The sequence below is a fragment of the Notechis scutatus genome, chromosome Z (assembly GCF_049901735.1).
Source record: "Notechis scutatus isolate UNSWTSFEM ecotype Mainland chromosome Z, rNotScu1.2, whole genome shotgun sequence".
NCBI classification, from domain to species: domain Eukaryota; kingdom Metazoa; phylum Chordata; class Lepidosauria; order Squamata; family Elapidae; genus Notechis; species Notechis scutatus.
Window position 1 is genome coordinate 81,574,136 of NC_142025.1, and position 18,319 is coordinate 81,592,454.

Below are 18,319 nucleotides of genomic sequence, written 5' to 3' on the forward strand. Positions count from 1 at the left end.
TTAAATTCCTCCTTTTTAACTTTCATTCCTTTTATATTTTTGTCCTCTCTAATATTTCTATTTAACACTTCCAAAGTCAGTACAAATAACAAAGGTGATAATGGGCATCCTTGTCTTGTGCCTTTTCTTATATTAATAGAGTCTGTAAATTCTCCCTCTATCATTACTTTTGCCGTTTGCTTATAATATATGGCTTCTATTGCTTGAATGAATTTTCTAGCAAAGCCCATCTGTTCCAATAATAATAGCATAAATCTCCAATTCACATTATCAAATGCTTTTTGGGCATCTAGGAATATCAAAGCCATTTGTTTTTCAGGATGCCCCTCATAATATTCCAAAGTGTCCAGAATTACCCTCATATAGTCTTTAATTTGTCTCTTTGGTAAAAATCCATTCTGATCAGGGTGAATAAAGTTATTTAAGTATTTTTTAAGCCTTTCTGCCAAGATTGAAGCGAAGATTTTATAGTCTGCATTCAATAAAGAAATAGATCTATAGTTCTTAATTTGTAATGGATTGGCCCCTTCTTTTGTAATAAGTGTAATATAAGCTTCTGACCATGTTTTAGGTATTTTCTTATTTAACATAACTTCATTCATGACTTCTAGCAGTGGAGTGCTCAACGATTCTTGTAATGTTTTATAAAATTCTGCCGGAAGCCCATCTGGACCTGGTGCTTTTCCATTATTCTGTCTATTGAATGCTTCGGTTAATTCCATCATTGTTATAGTGCTTTCTAACATTTCTCCAATCTCTTCAGGTATCTTAGGTAGGTTAGCATTTTGTAAATACTGTTTAATTTTTTCCTCATCAAGATCCTCCTGCTTATATAGTTGTCCATAAAAGTCTCGAATAATTGCCTTTTTCTCCTTATTACCATAGCACATTTGACCTTGATCATTTATTAACTGTAATATTTTCCTTGCTTCTTTCTCTTTTCTCAGTTTATATGCTAACCATCTACCTGGCCTATTTGCATCTTCAAAATAGTTCTGTTTAGCACTTCTGATTTTTTGTGCCAGTTCTTCTTTCTCTACCTGATCCATTTTATGTTTAATTATGTCCATTTTAAGTTTAGTATCTTTTTTCTGTGGCATTTTCTGTAATTCTTTTTCCAGTTTTTTGTGGTCATCTTCTAGAGCTTTAATCGTTTGCCTCTTCCTAATGTTCTTTTTCTTTGTATAGTCTATTATTAATCCTCTCGCATATGCCTTCATTGTATCCCAAACATTCTATATTGAAGTATTTATTTTATTTATTTATTTATTTATTTATTTATTTATTTATTTGATTTGCCAATTGTTTACAAGATAATAAGTATAAGTGTATACATAGTTGCGAATACATGAAATGGGTACATATAAGAAAAATAAAAGAATAAGAGAAACAATAGGACAGGGACGGTAGGCACGATGGTGCACTTATGCACGCCCCCTACAGACCTCTTAGGAAAGGGGTGAGGTCAATAGTAGACAGTCTAAGGTTAAAGTTTTTGGGGTTTGGGGAAGAGACTATAGAGTCAGGTAGAGTATTCCAGACATTGACCATTCTATTGCTGAAGTCGTATTTCCTGCAATCAAGTTTGGTGCGGTTTACTTTGAGTTTGTATCTATTGTGTGCTCTTGTGTTGTTATGGTTGAAGCTGAAGTATTCATTGACAGGTAGGACATTGCAATGTATGATTTTATATACCATGCTTAAGTCAGACCGAAGGCAGCGTAATTCAAGGTTTTCTAGTTTTAGAATTTCAAGTCTGGTGGCATAAGGTATTCTACAACGAGTAGAGGAGTGGAGAACTCTTCTTGTGAAATATTTCTGGACTTTCTCAATTGTGCTAATATCAGATACGTAATGAGGGTTCCAGACTGATGAACTGTATTCGAGTATTGGTCTAGCAAATGTTTTGTATGCTCTGGTTAGTAGTGTGATATTACCAGAGAAAAAACTTCGTAGGATTAGGTTAACAACTCTTAATGCCTTTTTGGCTATGTAGTTGCAGTGGGCTCTAGCACTTAGATCATTAGAGGTGAGTATTCCAAGGTCCTTTACAGAGCTTGGGTCATCAACAAGATCTTGACTATTCAGCTTGTATTTTATTTTCTGATTTTTTTTGCCAATATGTAAGACAGAGCATTTATTTGTTGAGATTTGAAGTTGCCATTTGTTTGACCATTCAGATACATAGTCAAGATCTTTTTGTAAGATAGCAGTATTGTCTGTGGTATTGAACAGATTTACATTATCAGCGAAGAGAACGCAATTGCTCTTCTTTTTTATTTTCACTAAAGAAGAAGTCCAATTCTTTTTCCATCCATTGTGTGAAGTCTTTTTCCTTTAAAATAGTATTATTTAATGTCCATCTAGATCTTCTTTTTTGTCCTTTCCATTTAATTGTCATTGGATTATGGTCTGCCCGTGTACTTGTTTCAATAATTATTTCTTGAATATTAGATATTAATTCTATTGAGATCCAAATCATATCTATTCTGGACCATGATAAATGTCTATTTGAATAAAAAGTATATTGTTGAGTTTTAGCATTTCTTTCTCTCCATATATCTTTTAAATTTAATTCATCTATCATTTTGAAAAAGGATTTAGGGAGAGTCTTTCTATTTTGTCTTGATGCTGTCGCTGTATAGTCCAGTTTATTATCTACAATTCCATTAAAATCTCCCATCATAACTATATTAGAATAGTCCAGTCCCATTGTTTGCATATGTAATTTTTTATAAAATTCTTCTTGTTTATCATTCGGGGCATAAATTGCAACCAGGAGTGTTTTTGTATTGTTATCCACTATTTCAACCATTAATACTCTTCCGTCTTCATCAGTATAAATCAATTTTGCTGGAATGGTTTCTTTAATGTACAAAACCACTCCTCTTTTCTTACAATGAGTCAAAGAAGTAAAAATTTTCTCCAATTTTGGTCGTACCAATAATTGTTGATGTTGTTTTTTAATATGCACTTCTTGTAAGCAGATTATGTCAAATTTTGACTTCTCTAGTTTATGAAAAAAAAATCTTCTTTTAGTAGCTGAGTTTAGTCCATTTATATTCATAGAAATCATTTTTTTTCCCTCCATGGTTATATTTTGTATTTGGGTCTAACAGCTCTCGTAGATCTTACTTCACGTTGTTCTTTGGTCTCCACTTGTCCACCTACTACACCTTCTTCTTTTCCCATTCCCATTTGATCCTCTTGAAATTCAGTTGAGATGATCTCTTTTTCTGTCTCTATTTCTCTTCTTTCGAAAAATTCATTGTAGAATGTTTCTGCTTTCTCAATTGAATCAATTCTATGTCTCTGTTCTTGCCATGTAAACATTAATCCTTCTGGAATCAACCATCTGTAATTCACCTCTTTTTTCAATAACATTTTAGTCAGGAATCGATATTCTCTTCTCATCTCTCTCACTTTTCTGGGTACTTGTTTTAAGACCACAATCTCTTTGTCTTTATATTTCAACGCCTTCTCTCTTGCCACTTGTAATATTTGAGTTTTAATAGTTTTTTTGGTAAATCTGACATGGACCTCTCTTGGTAATTGGTTCCTCATCGCATATCTTGTGAAGACTCGGTATATCTCATCTACTCCATCCATCATCTTTTCCTCTGTTATTTCCAGAGCTCCAGCCAAGATTTCTATCATTACTGCAGCCAGATTTTGTCCTTTTTCTTCCTCTATATTTTGGAATCTGAGATAAAATTCTGACCTGTCCATCTCCCACTTCAACATCGCACTTTTATCTTGTTCAACCATTGTTAATCTGCTATCAATATTTCCAATTGTCTCGTCTCTTTGTTTGTCTTTCTCTTCCATTTTTTGGAGTCTCTCATCATATTTCACCATCATTTGTTGAATATTTTCAATTTTTTCATCAGTCTTCCCAATTCTTTGCTCAATGCTCTCCGTTCTTTGTTCAATACTCATTTTAAGTTCTTAAATTCCTTGCATAACCATTGTTAAATCCACTTGTGCTTTATCTTGCTTCGCCATTGTTGAAAGTCATCCTCCAGCTGATGGGGAGGCAGGAGCAGAAGTTGAAATGCCAGAAGGTACAATTTTCTTACTCATTTGAGTAGCTCAGGGTCTTCAAGCTCTTTTAATCCAATTAGTAGAGTGGCCAATTATAATCCAATTAGGAAAAAGGAAAACACAAGAAAAAGCCAGTAAAAAGTAAAAAGCCCAAAATTAAAAAAAAAAAAAAAAAAAAGGTTCTTTAGGTTCTTCTAGACCTTAATCCTATTGTGGGATAATCAATTATGATTCAAAAGTAAAAATTAAAAATAAAGAGAAAAAGAATAAAACCCAATAATATTAAAAAGTAATAAGAGGAAGGGGGGAAAAAAGGAAAAAAGAATTCTTCAGGTTCTTCACACCTTAATCCAATTGAAAGATCTCAAAAAATAAAAAATAGCCATAGAAGTAAGTCAACAATGGAGATGGAAAAGGCAAAAGTCCCAATTAAAAAAAAGAGAGAGAAAAAAATATTTTGAGGCTTTCCCTTTAAAAAGAAAATAAAAATAGAATAAGATTAAAAATAAATATACCAATATTACAAAATACTGTGGGGTTGAAGAGGAGGGATAAAACAGCTAGAAGAAGATAGAAAAAAGTGCACACAGCATTTTATTTATCCAAGGCTCTTATTATGGCTTCTCCACAAGTTTCAAAGCCAAGCTTCAAATGTTCAATTGATAGTAGAAGTCCCAAAGGACACCTGTAAAAACATTCTCCAGTGTTCTTCCCTCTATCTTATCATTTCCAGTGTCCTTGAGAAAGAATTTTTCACAGCTCTCAACTTCAAATAAAGTATTTTCAAGCCTCTAGTTGGCAGTGTTACAAAGTTTCTTTAATCCACTCCCCTTCTTTCCCCCAAAAAGCCTAATAGAATTTATATATATATATATATATATATATATATATGTGTGTGTGTGTGTGTGTGTGTGTGTGTGTGTGTGTGTGTGTGTGTGTGTGTGTGTGTATGTGTATATATATATATATATATGTATGTATGTATGTATGTATGTATGTATGTATGTATGTATGTATGTATGTATGTATGTATGGTGTTCGGCTTGGTTCGGGTATTTTCCCACGTCATTGTAGTTCTTTTAAAGTTGTAGCAACGTTTCAGCAGAATCTCATCTGCCATCATCAGGCTTCTGTATTGTGTCCGTCTGTGAGTCAGACTTTTACAGTGGTTTCAGATTTAAATTTGGGGCAGCCTATTGCTGTGCCAGAATGGTTTTTTCTTCATCCTGATTGGTTGGGAGTCTTGGTCTGTGTTTATTGGTCTTGGAGTTTGCTGTGTTCTGCTTGATTGGTGTCTCTAATATCTTCTGTCTGTTTTTTGGCTCTTTTTGTATCTTGATTGGCTGGCAGCATTGTGTTACTTTATTGGAGGTCTTTAGTGCAGCTTGGCTTCGGGTAAATGGACGGCTATCATTAGTTAGGAAGCTGGGTTTCATCTGGGTGCCTGGTTGGGATGTGTTTGAGCTGGAGGTATCAGGGGGGATCTGTTTGTGCCCAGGTGTTTGCCTGGCTTGTGGTGTGGAGATTTTTTTGTTTGTGAGTGCAGGCTTCCAAATGATTGACAGCCTGGTGGAATCATCTCTTCTGTTCATGCTTTCTGGTCTTTTTTCAATCTCTATGGCTTCTCTGATGATTCTGTGTCTGGAATTTTCTATGGTGGCTAGGGTTTTGGTGCCATTGAAGTTGATGCTATGACCTGTGGCTTCCATGTGTTGGACTAGTGAGGAAGTGTGTTCCAGCTTTTTGACTGCATTTTTGTGTTCATCCAGGCGGGTGCTTATTCTTCTATTGGTCTGTCCAATGTAGGTGGCCGGGCATGATGCACAGGGGACTTCGTATATGCCTTGGTTTTCCAGGTCAATTTTGTCTTTGGGGTTTCTGAGGATGGCTGCTATTTTTCTGTCTGTTTTGAAGGCAGTCTTGATGTGGTGTCTGTATAGTATCTTACTAATTTTGTCTGTAGTGCCTCTTATGTAGGGCAGGACAGCTGTTCCATGGGTCTGTTCATCTTCTGGGTCTCTATTATGTCTCAGTGTGTTTTTGTGGATCAAGTTGGTGATTTTGCTTTTGTGGAAGCCGTTGGCTGTCAATATTTTAGTCAGGGTGCATAGTTCAGTCTTAATGTGTGTCTTGTCTGCCAGGCGTTTGGTTCTAGTAATTAGTGTTTTAGCCACGGAGTTTATCTGTGCTGGGTGGTGGTGGGATTGGGCGTTGAACCAATATAATAAAATATTGAATATATAAATGAATAAGAGATTACAATGGAATATAAGGATATGTATTAAGGTTGGAATGAAATACGATTATGAAAAAATAAAAAATAGTTAACATGATTATTTATATGTTATTGGATGTAAAATGTAAAACACCCAGGTATTATATTGTTCACACATTGATATGTATGTAAAATAAAAATAAAAATTTTTAGGGGGGAGGAGAATGGATACCCACACAAAATGCCTGTGCAACAGGCATGGGAGAGAAAGGAAGAAAGAAGGTACAAGTCCAACTATATGGGACAACCTGCCATACACAAAAAAATATTTCAGCAGTAGAAGAACTCAGCTTCCAAGATCTGCAAGTGAACATCACCCACTCTCCAGTGGCTACAGTACAATGATAAATCATGTGCTACAAAAATCATTTGAAGATGGGAGAAACTTATAATGTAATTTAGCAAATTCCCTGCATAGATTTTTCCTGTAACTATGTCGGATAGATTGAGAGAAAGCTAACCACTAGATTGTGGGAATATGATTGAGTGGACAGACAAGGAAACTTGAACTTATTGGTTGCCTCACATTGCAGTGAACAAAGACATTCAATTTTGCAGCTATTAAGATTGTTTGCTGAGCAGGGACAAAAATAGCCAGAGAAATTATTGAAGTCTGAGAAACTGGGCCCCTTCTCAGTCAATAGAAGTGCTGATTTACCATTCGTTTATGAGGTATTTAGAGCTGATGGTGCTGTGGCACAAGGAAACAACTTAATAGCCAGCCATCAACACACTATTTAACAATTAAAAAACAAACACAACCAGGCACTATATAAATACAAAATGTAGAACAGCCCACATTCTGGAGAGAGAGAAGTTCCCTGAGAATGGTCTCCAACATGAGCCTAAAAACTTGGAAGAATAAACTTTGGTCCTGGTGACCAACTCGGATTTGGTCCTGGTGACCAACTCAGATTGGATTCTGCAGATCTAAAAGGAGTATTAAAGACTTAGTACAGTATGAATATGAGTATGAGGCTCGTACTCATTCTGATCAAGACAGTATTGCTATAAAAGAATGGGATAATTGTTAAGAAGAGCAGGCATATATTTTCTACTCTTCCAAACCACAAATCATAAATTTATTTTTTTCTGTTTCATGCAAAAAGTCTATGAGGAATTTCCAGTCACCCTTAAGAATAGACATTGCTTTTTATCTAATCAAGACATTAATTTAACCATCACAGCAAGTTATATCATCTTCACCAATCATTCCACTGTCATAGAATAGAATAGAAAATAGAATAGAATAGAATAGAATAGAATAGAATAGAATAGAATAGAATAGAATAGAATAGCTTTATTGGCCAAGTGTGATTGGACACACAAGTAATTTGTCTTGGTGTAAATACTCTCAGTATACATAAAGAAAAAGTACATTTGTTAAGAATCAAGAATCATAATGTACAACACTTAATGATAGTCATAGGGTACAATCAACAATCAAATCATACTAGGAAACAATCAAGTGGGAGGGGATGGGTGATAAGGAGTGATGAGAAGATTAACAGTAACAGTAGTGTACACTTTGTAAATAGTTGAACAGTGTTGAGGGAATTATTTATTTAGCAGAGTGATGGCTTTCGGGAAAAAACTGTTCTTGTGTCTAGTTGTTCTGGTGCGCATTGCTCTATAGCGTCGTTTTGAGGGAGGGAGTTGAAACAGTTTATGTCTGGGATGTGAGGGGTCTGTAAATATTTTCACAGCCCTCTTTTTGACTCGTGCAGTATACAGGTCCTCAATTGAAGGCAGATGGGTAGTAATTGTTTTTTTCTGCAGTCCTAATTATCCCACTGCTTACTTCCCTCCATGTAGATGTAGTTCCATTGAGGGCTACACATTGAGTGCAGTTTGTCTGACAGTTACAAATCCATGTGGTGTAATGCTATCCAGCCCACATTTTTTAGCTTACCAAGAAGGAGGTTGTGGTCTATTTGTCAAAAGCCTTACTGAAATCCAAGTATACTATGTCCACTGCATTTTACTGATCCACTAATTTAGTCACTTTGTCAAAAAATGAAATAAGATTTGTTTGGCATGATCTATTTTTGACAAACCTGGGTTGGCTTTGGGGTATAGCTTTACTTGCTTCTAGATATTCATAGATCTATTGCTTGATTATCTTTTTCAGAATCTTCCCAGTATTGATGTCAGGCTGACTGGTCTGTCGTTTCCTGGATCTGTTTTCCCTCCTTTTTTGAAGTTGGGAACCACATCAGCTCTTTTCCAGTTTGCTGGTGCTCTGTAGTTCCCTGGATCAATTGTTTCCTTGACTTTTTTTCTTGTTTTTTTACATGTTGAAAGAAATTTTTTAATTATTATTTTTGAAAGTCTTACTTACTTTTATTATTATTTTTGAAAGTTACTTATTATTTGTTGTAAGTTTTACTTCATTCTGAGCCTAAATTTTCCTGACTTCATCTTTGTAAATTCAGGCTATTTGTTGGTATTCTATCTTAGTTGTGTATCCCTCTTTCCATTTTTTGTTTTCAGTTTATCTGGGAGTTCTTTGTGTAACCATGCTGGTTTCTTGTGGTCTTTTTCAGTGGTATTATACTGGCCTGGGCTTTTAATAATCGTATTTTTTTTAAGAGTTTCTCAAGCTTCTTGGGAATACTACATCAGCTGTCAACACAGGTATCTGAAACAAAAAACAACATCTTAATAAAAAAAAATTACCCCCAATAGTGAAAATTGTACTTTATCATATCTTGAAATATCTTTTTCTCCTTCATTCCATGTCATAACATAGTTCTTTTGAAATAACATATATTTTATATTTGTCATAAGTATATCCAAATATTTTACTTTCTTCTCAATCTTGAAACCTAGTTTATTCATTAATTCTGTTTGGTCTTGTAACTTCATATTTTTTGTTAACGCCTTTGTCTTTTCTTTATTAAACTTGAAACTACTAATGACCAAAATTCTTCTTATGTACTCATTAATAAATCAAACCAAATCATCTGCAAAAACTCTTAACTTGTATGATTCTTTTTTAATCTTTACACCTGTGGTCCTCTTTTGTTATATTTCTATTTAATATATCAAGATATGAAACAGTGAGCAGCCTTTTCTTATCCTTTTTGTATCTCACATGACCAATAAAGGAGAATATTTGTAGCTCAGAGTTGAAATGCAGAGTCCTTCATGCTTTCTGAACTTGGTTGTTTTCTTGCAGACATTTTATTAACCAAACTAAGTAACATCACTGATGATGTTACCTGGTTGGGTTATGAAATGTCTGCAAGAAAACAACCAAACTCAAGAGCACCAAGGATTCCTCAAACTCACAATTTTTAATTAAATATCCATTAATTATTATTTGTGGTGCCTGTGAAATATAAATCAGTTTCACTTATTTTATAAAATTCTGCCCCAAATTTGAAATCTTCCAAAATCTTAAACCAGAAGGTCCAAATTGTGAAAAGCCTTCTCTACATCTAAAAAATGTCAATGCAGCAATTTTAGTTATATTGTTCCAAATATTCAAAAATATTATATTTCAACTGTCTTTTATATAACAACCCACACTGAGCCCCATGAATTAATCAATATTTAGCTAAAATAATTGTAAACAATTTATACTCATTAGTCAATAATGCTATTGTTCTGTAATTACTTATTGAAGTAAAATCTTGATCCTTTTTAAATATTAATGTTTTAGTAGGCTCTTTCCAAGTCTCTGGTATCCTTCCTCCCTGTAGAATATAATTTATCATAGTTTATAACAGTTGTAAAAGTTCATCCTCAAAACCTTTATAACATAGACTCAATAAACTATCTGGGCCAGATCTCTTTCCTGATTTACTCTTTTTAATTTCTTCTGAGACTTTCCTTATCATTAGAGATTTCAGTTGAGATGATGGCAAGCCTAGCTTAAAGTAATAAACTGCAACATTGCTTGGTTTTTCAAAAGTTGCATCACTGAATATTGAAGCAGATGATAATTAAAATATATATGTAATACCACTTTACCCTTTGTTGCTGAGTTAAATAGTGGGTCTGGTTTCAATGCAACAGTGTCAACTTCTGCCATAACATGCTATGACATTGCCCCACCAAGTCTGAAACCATTCAATGAATTAGGCATGTGTCTTTTGGAATCCTAGTCACAATAACAATATAAGCAACAATCATCTGTTTTATGAGGTGTTTGAGATGTTTTTTTTATGTTAAGCTAAAACAGGCCTAACATGGATTATGTACACCCCTTTCGTTGCTGATTTGTTCCTGAATTCTCTTCAGTTGTCTGGGAATTCTCTAAAAGGCCCTCTACTGAATCCAATTGAGGGCCTTTTCATTCTGATAAGTCTCTCAAATGTGGTGAGGAAAGAAAGATTCTGGCATCAAAGAAGCTTGTAGGAGATTTAATCTGCTCACACTATGGGCAACAGGACTGTTTCAGAATTAGGACTCCGCATACTTCTACTAAAGTAAAGAGAAAAGGGGAGGGAAAGATTCGTTCATCTTCATAATTCATTCATAATCAAATATGAAATTTGATACACGAACCCCAACCATTTCTGAGGACATCAACATCTGCCTGTCCCAGGTGCTTGGGAAGGACTTGATAGGTGGACAAAAATGCCAAATCCAATCTGGACATCTAGCTGACTATGTGATGAACTTGTTATTAAACTTGTATACTGTCCAACTCTCAACACATGTATAGGTGACAATCACAACAATCAAACGGAAGGAAGGAAGGAAGGAAGGAAGGAAGGAAGGAAGGAAGGAAGGAAGGAAGGAAGGAAGGAAGGAAGGAAGGAAGGAAGGAATTCTTTATTGGCCAAGTGTGATTAGACACACAAGGAATTTGTCTTGGTGCATATGCTCTCAGTTCTCATAAAAAGAAAAGATGCATTCATCAAGAATCATAAGATACAACACAATGATAGTCATAGGGTACAAATAAGCAATCAAATCATACTAGGAAACAGTCAATATAAATCATAAAGATATAAGCAACAAAGTTACAGTCATACAGTCACAAGTGGAAGGAGATGGGTGATAGGAACAAAGAGAGGATTAATAGTAATGGTAATGCAGACTTAGTAAATAGTTGGACATGTTGAGGCAATTATTTGTTTAGCAGAGTGATAGTGTTCAGGAAAAAAAATGTTCTTGTGTCTAGTTGTTCTGGTGTGCAGTGCTCTATAGTGTCATTTTGGGGGTAGAAGTTGAAACAGTTTATGTCCAGGAAGTGAGGGGTCTGTAAATATTTTCACAGCCCTCTTTTTGACTCGTGCAATATAGACGAGTACACAAGGAAGGAAGGAAGGAAAGGGAAGGAAAGGAAAGGAAAGGAAAGGAAAGGAAAGGAAAGGAAAGGAAAGGAAAGGAAAGGAAGGAAGGAAGGAAGGAAGGAAGGAAGGAAGGAAGGAAGGAAGGAAGGAAGGAAGGAAGGAAGGAAGGAAGGAAGGAACATGTTATATTCTGGGCATGGGTGCAAGTAATTGAGACGAGTCAGTGACTTAGTGAACTTCAACTCTTTATTAAAGATAAGAAACAGAGAGCTAAAACCCTTGGGCAGCAGTAGCCCTTTTATAGAGCTAACTACTGACCTGTTAACCAATGACCTGTGTCCACATGCTTAACTTTTGGCCAATGAAAGATGTTAAACTAATAGCCAATCAGGTTACTCCGTGAGGACGAATCCCAGTTTGCTATCCAAGGGCCAATCCAAAGTGCAGGATTTCAAGCCTGCTTAACATAATGTTAATAAGTTTTATTAAATGGTTTTTTGTTAGTTCATAACAGAAGAGATGGCAAGCTTCAATTCCCCATACTTCAAATATTGGAAAGAGAGAAGTACACACAAGAGCTGTGATGGCAAACCTATGTCACGCGTGCCACAGGTGGCATGCAGAGCCATTTGTGCCAGCACGCGAGCTGCAGGCAAACTTACCTCACTGCACATGTGTGCACCTCACAGCTGATTTTTGGCGAGTTTGAGGCCTTTTTCAGCCTCCCAAAGGCTTGAGGAAGGCTTCTACAGGCTTTGCAGGCCGAAAACTAGCCCCATTTTATCACTTCCTGTTTTTCCGAAAATACTGGAAGTGATGAAACGGGGCTAGTTTTCAGCCTGCAAAGCCTACAAAAACCTTCCTCAAGCCTTTGGGAGGCCGAAAAAGGCCTCAAACCAGCCAAAAATCAGCTGTGAGGCGCAATGCAGGTAAGGGGGGCAGTGGGGGTGGGTAGGTGGGTGGGGATTGCGCGTGCATGCATAGGGAGCATGGGGGGGGGTGCATTGCCTTCTGAGTGCTGGCATGTAATCATGAGCACAATTTTTGGCACAGGAGCCCAAAAAGGTTAGCCACTACTACACTAGAGTCTAAAAATATGTTCCTTCATGCTCTTTTAAAAATATCTACCTCAGTTGGATTATTCTAATATTAACCTTTAGCTCATTTGTACTTGATTCTATTCACAATTTCCCGAATTACCAAGGAGATGCATATTTCTGAAGGTTGAAATAACTGCTCTTTGAACTCTGAGTAGACATTAAGGAATCTCTGGAGACAAAACTCAACATGGCTTTGCTGTGCTTTAGAATTGCTTTGGAATGATAGCTCTGTTTAGGGAATTTCCATTTAGGACAAAATTTATTTTTATTTCTTGCTATCTTGTTATGTTGAGAATTCACAAATATTCTTTATTTCAGCTATACTGCTTTGTCTCCATCTACCACATGAACTAAGAATTCTTGCCCTTTGTACTACAGATCTGTAGAGGTCCTTCCCCTCCAAACATGAAGTAGTGGGATCTCAAACTTGATTTGCCAAAGAATAACTGAATAAAAAAATAGGACTGTTGTTCAATGCTTTGCATATTTAGTGTGCATGTTACAAAAATTAAAACTATGCAAAATAATTTGCAAAGTAAATTGCCCAGCATTCTGATTATTTTCACACCATCCATCCTCAACTGTTCAGTTTTAATATTACATATAATTGTAATTGTCACAATTGTTTTATTATCAGGCATCTAAGTAAATTTATTTCTACCTGATCATTTATCATAGGATTAGATGGCTATAAACTGACAGTTTAAATGTTTACAACAGGAATGGCAAAGGGAGAAGAGGAAATGATGGGCATGGACTAAAGCAAATATATTTCCATATATTCATCTTCATTTCACTTGAGGATGGAGACTAAGGAATCAAAGCATCACTCCAGGTAAAATGTGGATACAACCAGGATTGCTCCATATTTGATATGTTCTCCCCCATTTTCAATAACCAGTCAGACATACTGTGTATGAACTGTGGCAGATTGCAGTTATCTCAGGGCATATGGCAGTGTTTGTTCCCTCCAAATCATCTTAGATTGGCTGTTTGTTTGTTTGTGGGGGAAACCTGAGTAGCTTGGATGGCAAGGGGAAGTGTCTCCAGATCTGTGATAAATCATATTTCTTAACAAGTTCATGATCAGTCTTGCAAACGTGAGCGAGCCAAATATTGCTTTGCCCTCAAATCAATCAGAATCTCTTCCATTGTCCAATCTCTCCCCTGACATATCTGCCATAAAATCATAGCACACAAAAACTTTAATCCTGCACATTTTACTTAAATTCCTCAGACTGTTCTACACTTTTGCCTAAGACTACAGTCTTTACTGATATGTCCTAATTTGCATGTTTTGCAAGTTCCAAGATGCGAATCCATTGCCTGAAAATATATTCTCCCCATTTTCCAGTCCCAAGCAATTTCTTGTTCTTCTATGACTTTCTATGACATAAGTAGACTCCCCCACATTTCCAGCTAGATTTCACTTAGAAAATATCGTGTTAGTTTTCTGCTTCCAATTGTGAAATAAATGCAGGGGTGGGATTCTACCGGTTCTGTCCAGTTCTATAGAATCCCTTGTTAACTTTCTAAGCAGATAGTTAGAAGCAATCTCCTTCTGTTTTTTTCCAACCTTATTACATTCTTGCCAGTACACCTAGACTTCATGTCTCCGAAGCTTCTGAGGCTTGACTTTCTTAAAGGGGAAGGGTTGTTTTAAGATTTTTACAATGCTGTTGGGAGGAAATACTTCCCTGGACAATCAGCACTTTAAAGAAATAATTGAATTAAAAGCAAAGCTTTTAGTGAGAGGGAACCAAGATGAGTGACATTCAGCAAGGCTTCTTGGCTGGCTAGAAAGATTGACATTCAAACGTGAGTTTATATGCCCTTTCTGAGTTTTGGTCTAAAACTGTTTTTTTGTTTTTTTTTGGTGAAGGTTAATTCTGTGTTTGGTGACGTTTAATCCTGTGTTTATTGATGGGATAATTTTCCCTATTCAGCTTCAACAAGTAACAGCTACTGTTGTGATTTAATTATTTGTATTGTGTTTGAATTTTTTCCTGCCTCGTGGTTTCTTTTTCTATCTCGGGAGGGGGTCTTCCTCACAGCTCTATCACTGTACTATCTAGCACTGTCCTTTTTGGGTATACTACCAAGAGGCAGGATGCAAGCATGGCACTGATTTTTTTTTATTGCCTTTCGGGGGGAGGAGCATGTGACCTTTCCTTAAACCTGGATGATTTCCTTAGGATATCTTGTGAGGTGAGTGAGACCATCTGGTATCTTTAAGTGGTGCAAATGGATCTAAGGATTGCTTTTCCTGGGTCTGCTCTTTCTGGAGAGCTTAAATGACCTCTCTGCTGAAGAGTTTCACTTTATGAGCAAGAGAGGGCTGCTTGATAGTTATCACTGTATTTTAACTATTTTCATTCCTCAAGATGCTCTAGAACCCTGCCTGATTTATAACTCTGGTTTGCAGGTATTTTTAATCTAATGATTGGTATTTAGGGCAGCTTTTTGCAAGCAAAGAAGCTTTTTGTATTTTTATACAGGTAATCCTTGACTTACAACAGTTCATTTAGTGACCATTCAAAGTTACAATGGCACTGAAAAAAGTGACTTATGACCATTTTTCACACTTATGACCATTGCTGTATCCTCACTGTCATGAGAGACCAGACGAGGAGAAGTGGCCCTTGACATGGGTGATGTCGAATTGGCCATGCCCACCTAGTCACGTGATCACCAAGCCACACTCACCAACTAAACCATGCCCACAGAACCAGTTGTTAAAAAAAATCCCACCCCTGTGTATATGGGACTCACCTTTAGGAGATGGGTAGAAGAGACACAGATTAGACCAGGGGTCCCCAACCACCGGTCCCCGGACCGGGATCGGTCCGTGGATCATTTTTTACCAGGCCGCAAAGCTTGGGCGCCGCCATCTTGTTTCGACGGCGCTTCCGGGTTTTCGGTTGCTTCCGGGTTTTCGGTTGGAAAGTGCTTCTGGGTTTTCAGTTGGAAAGTGGCGTTTGGGTGCTTGCGCCTTAGTTTCATCGAAGGGGGGGCGGCTTCGAACAAAGAGCCATCCCGATGGCAGTGGAGTCTCGCGTTACTCAGGTACCGGTCTGTGGAAGAATAAATAATCGTGAAACCGGTCCCTGGTTCAAAAAAGGTTGGGGACTACTGGATTAGACAACAGTCAAACAGCAACTGAGTCCACAGAAGAAATGGGATGGTGGTGAACATCTCAGAAGGGACTCTTCTTGGATTTGTGGACTGAGTGGGGAGAGATATATTTTCAGACATGCAAGATTATCTTACCATGATTTTATAATAAAATTAGAGCTAGTTCCTCTGGGTGTCCTTTTTGTCTGGATTACCTAGCAAGGCTGACAACAAACTTGCAGGTCTGAAAGTATATATCTCTCATCTTTACGTTAGCCTGTACCTGGCAACTTCAGGTTGGGGAGGAACCATGCCCCAAGCCATTCTCAAGAACATCAATTCACTTTGTATTTTCTTGCAAAATCAGAAGTGGGTTTCCTTGATTTCATGGTGTTTCTTACAAAAATTAATCAGGTGCAACTGTCCTTGTCTTCCAAGCTGTGACAAAATCAACCAGATGTTGTCAATCCTTTATAAATTTTAATTCTAATCCCTTAGCACTGAAACCCAAGACTTTGAATTCATTGTAGGATGTTTAAAATTTAAGCTAAATGTTTGCGATATTGGGACAACTGCTCTCAGTTATATTCCCAAATGTAGCGTTTGCATGGTGTTCAAGAGAAATTGTATGCCTTTTTAAAAATGTAAAGAAGTCTTCATGTCAACTTGACTCTTGGCAGCTACATGGACACTCCCACACAGTTGAAAACTAAATGTGACCTGTAATGAAGTTAATAAGGTTTCAGCTAGCACATTAAGCTTAAATATTTTCCAAAACTATTCCTTGAAACTTCTGCCACTTGAATATCTAGTTATATTACAAAATGATGTATCATAACTTTTGAGCCTGTTTTTTTTTTAGAAATCTATATTTCTAAATAAAGATAATATGCTTAGGGCTACCTTCCCTTCATTAAGTCTTTTATATTCTGCAAAGTGTTTGAAATATTGGCTAAGAATTGTGTGTTCCCTACTATGTTGTCACTGCTGAATTGACCGATCACATGATGTGGAAAACAGTTAAACTAACCACTTCCTTCCAGCTCCAGCTCTCTCTCACTGCTGCTATTATTAATAAAACAGAAACCATGCTGAATATAATCATGTAATCATTTCATATTTGCTGTCCATTTTTTTCCTTAAGGGACTTCTATTTCAGACAGAAAAGAATTGTTAGCATTAGACAACATCAAAGGATCAATGAAGAGTGTATTTTTTCCCTGACCCCTTTCATCTTCATTTGAGTTGACCCATGTCTTCAGCCCTATTAAAGTGAAATTATAACTGTTTTGGAGGGAAATTTAAAACATTCATATTTGGGTGGGCTTTTTCAAATATTATTAGAGTATAAATTACAGGCATTTGCCTGCTGTTCTTCAGTTCCAGTTTTGAGTTAATAAATGCTGTTGTAACTATGCTGGTCTGCTTCTTTCCTAGTGAAGCCCACTACACAATAGTGTCAATGAAGGTGGGGTGCTACAGAGGAGAGAGCTGCTGCTAACCAAGAGACTGAAATCATTAGGTAATAGGCTGGGTAACATGTCCCAGCAGGACTAGAACGCACCCTTGCCTACCTGTAAGCCAGATTGGAGGCATGCTGAAATCACTGGGTGTCAGGTTGGGTAAAGAGCCCTGATGGGACCATGCTCCCTCTCCTGCCCACCAATAATACACACTGGAGGTACAGATGTACCTGAGGGATCTGTCCCCAGGACTCCTAAGCACAGCATAGCTCCAACTGCAGCAGTACAGGCATTAACTAGCACCACAGGGGCCTTCTCAAAATGGCTAAACTGGGAAGGCTCAACGAATTCAATATCACTCACCTGGAACAGTGTAGCTCATACATCTCCTGAGTAGACAACTATCACCAGGCAACCCTACTATGTGTCTGCAGACAAGCCACTTTTGATATCGCTGAAAATTTGGTAGCACCGGCAAGCATAGAGACTGTGGCCTACACAGACCTCAAGAAAAAAATAAGGGAACATTTTGAGCCTAAACTCTCAGTCATTGCCCGGTGCCATGCATTCAAGCAACATGAACAGAAGTTTGGGGAATCGGCAGCAGAGTTTGTGGCAGCCCTTCATCAAGCTTTGTGAGTTCCCTGATCTGGAAGACCGTCTCAGAGACAGGCTCATTTGAGGCCTGCATAATAGTGAATTAGAGCAGTGCCTATTTGCCATGGAGAAACTGACTTTCCAAGATGCATTGAAGGAAGTCATGGCAGACAAGGCTGCCAGAGGGGCCATGAAGACTCTCTGGTCACCAAAAACACACACCAGCCCCCAGCAATCCACTAAGAGACCGCATAAGGCTCGGGGAGGTCAGTGAGATCAAACAAATCAATTGCTTGTGGAAAGAGCCACTCAGACAGCCACACTTCACAGAGTAAGTAACTCCCCACAGAGCTGCGCAAGCTGCGGGGGCTCCATGAAACAGCAGAATGCAGATTCCGCACAGCTATGCCTGTGGAAAGCAAGGACACATTGCCAGAGGTTGCAGATGTTGTCAGTGGTATATGAAACCTGTGACAC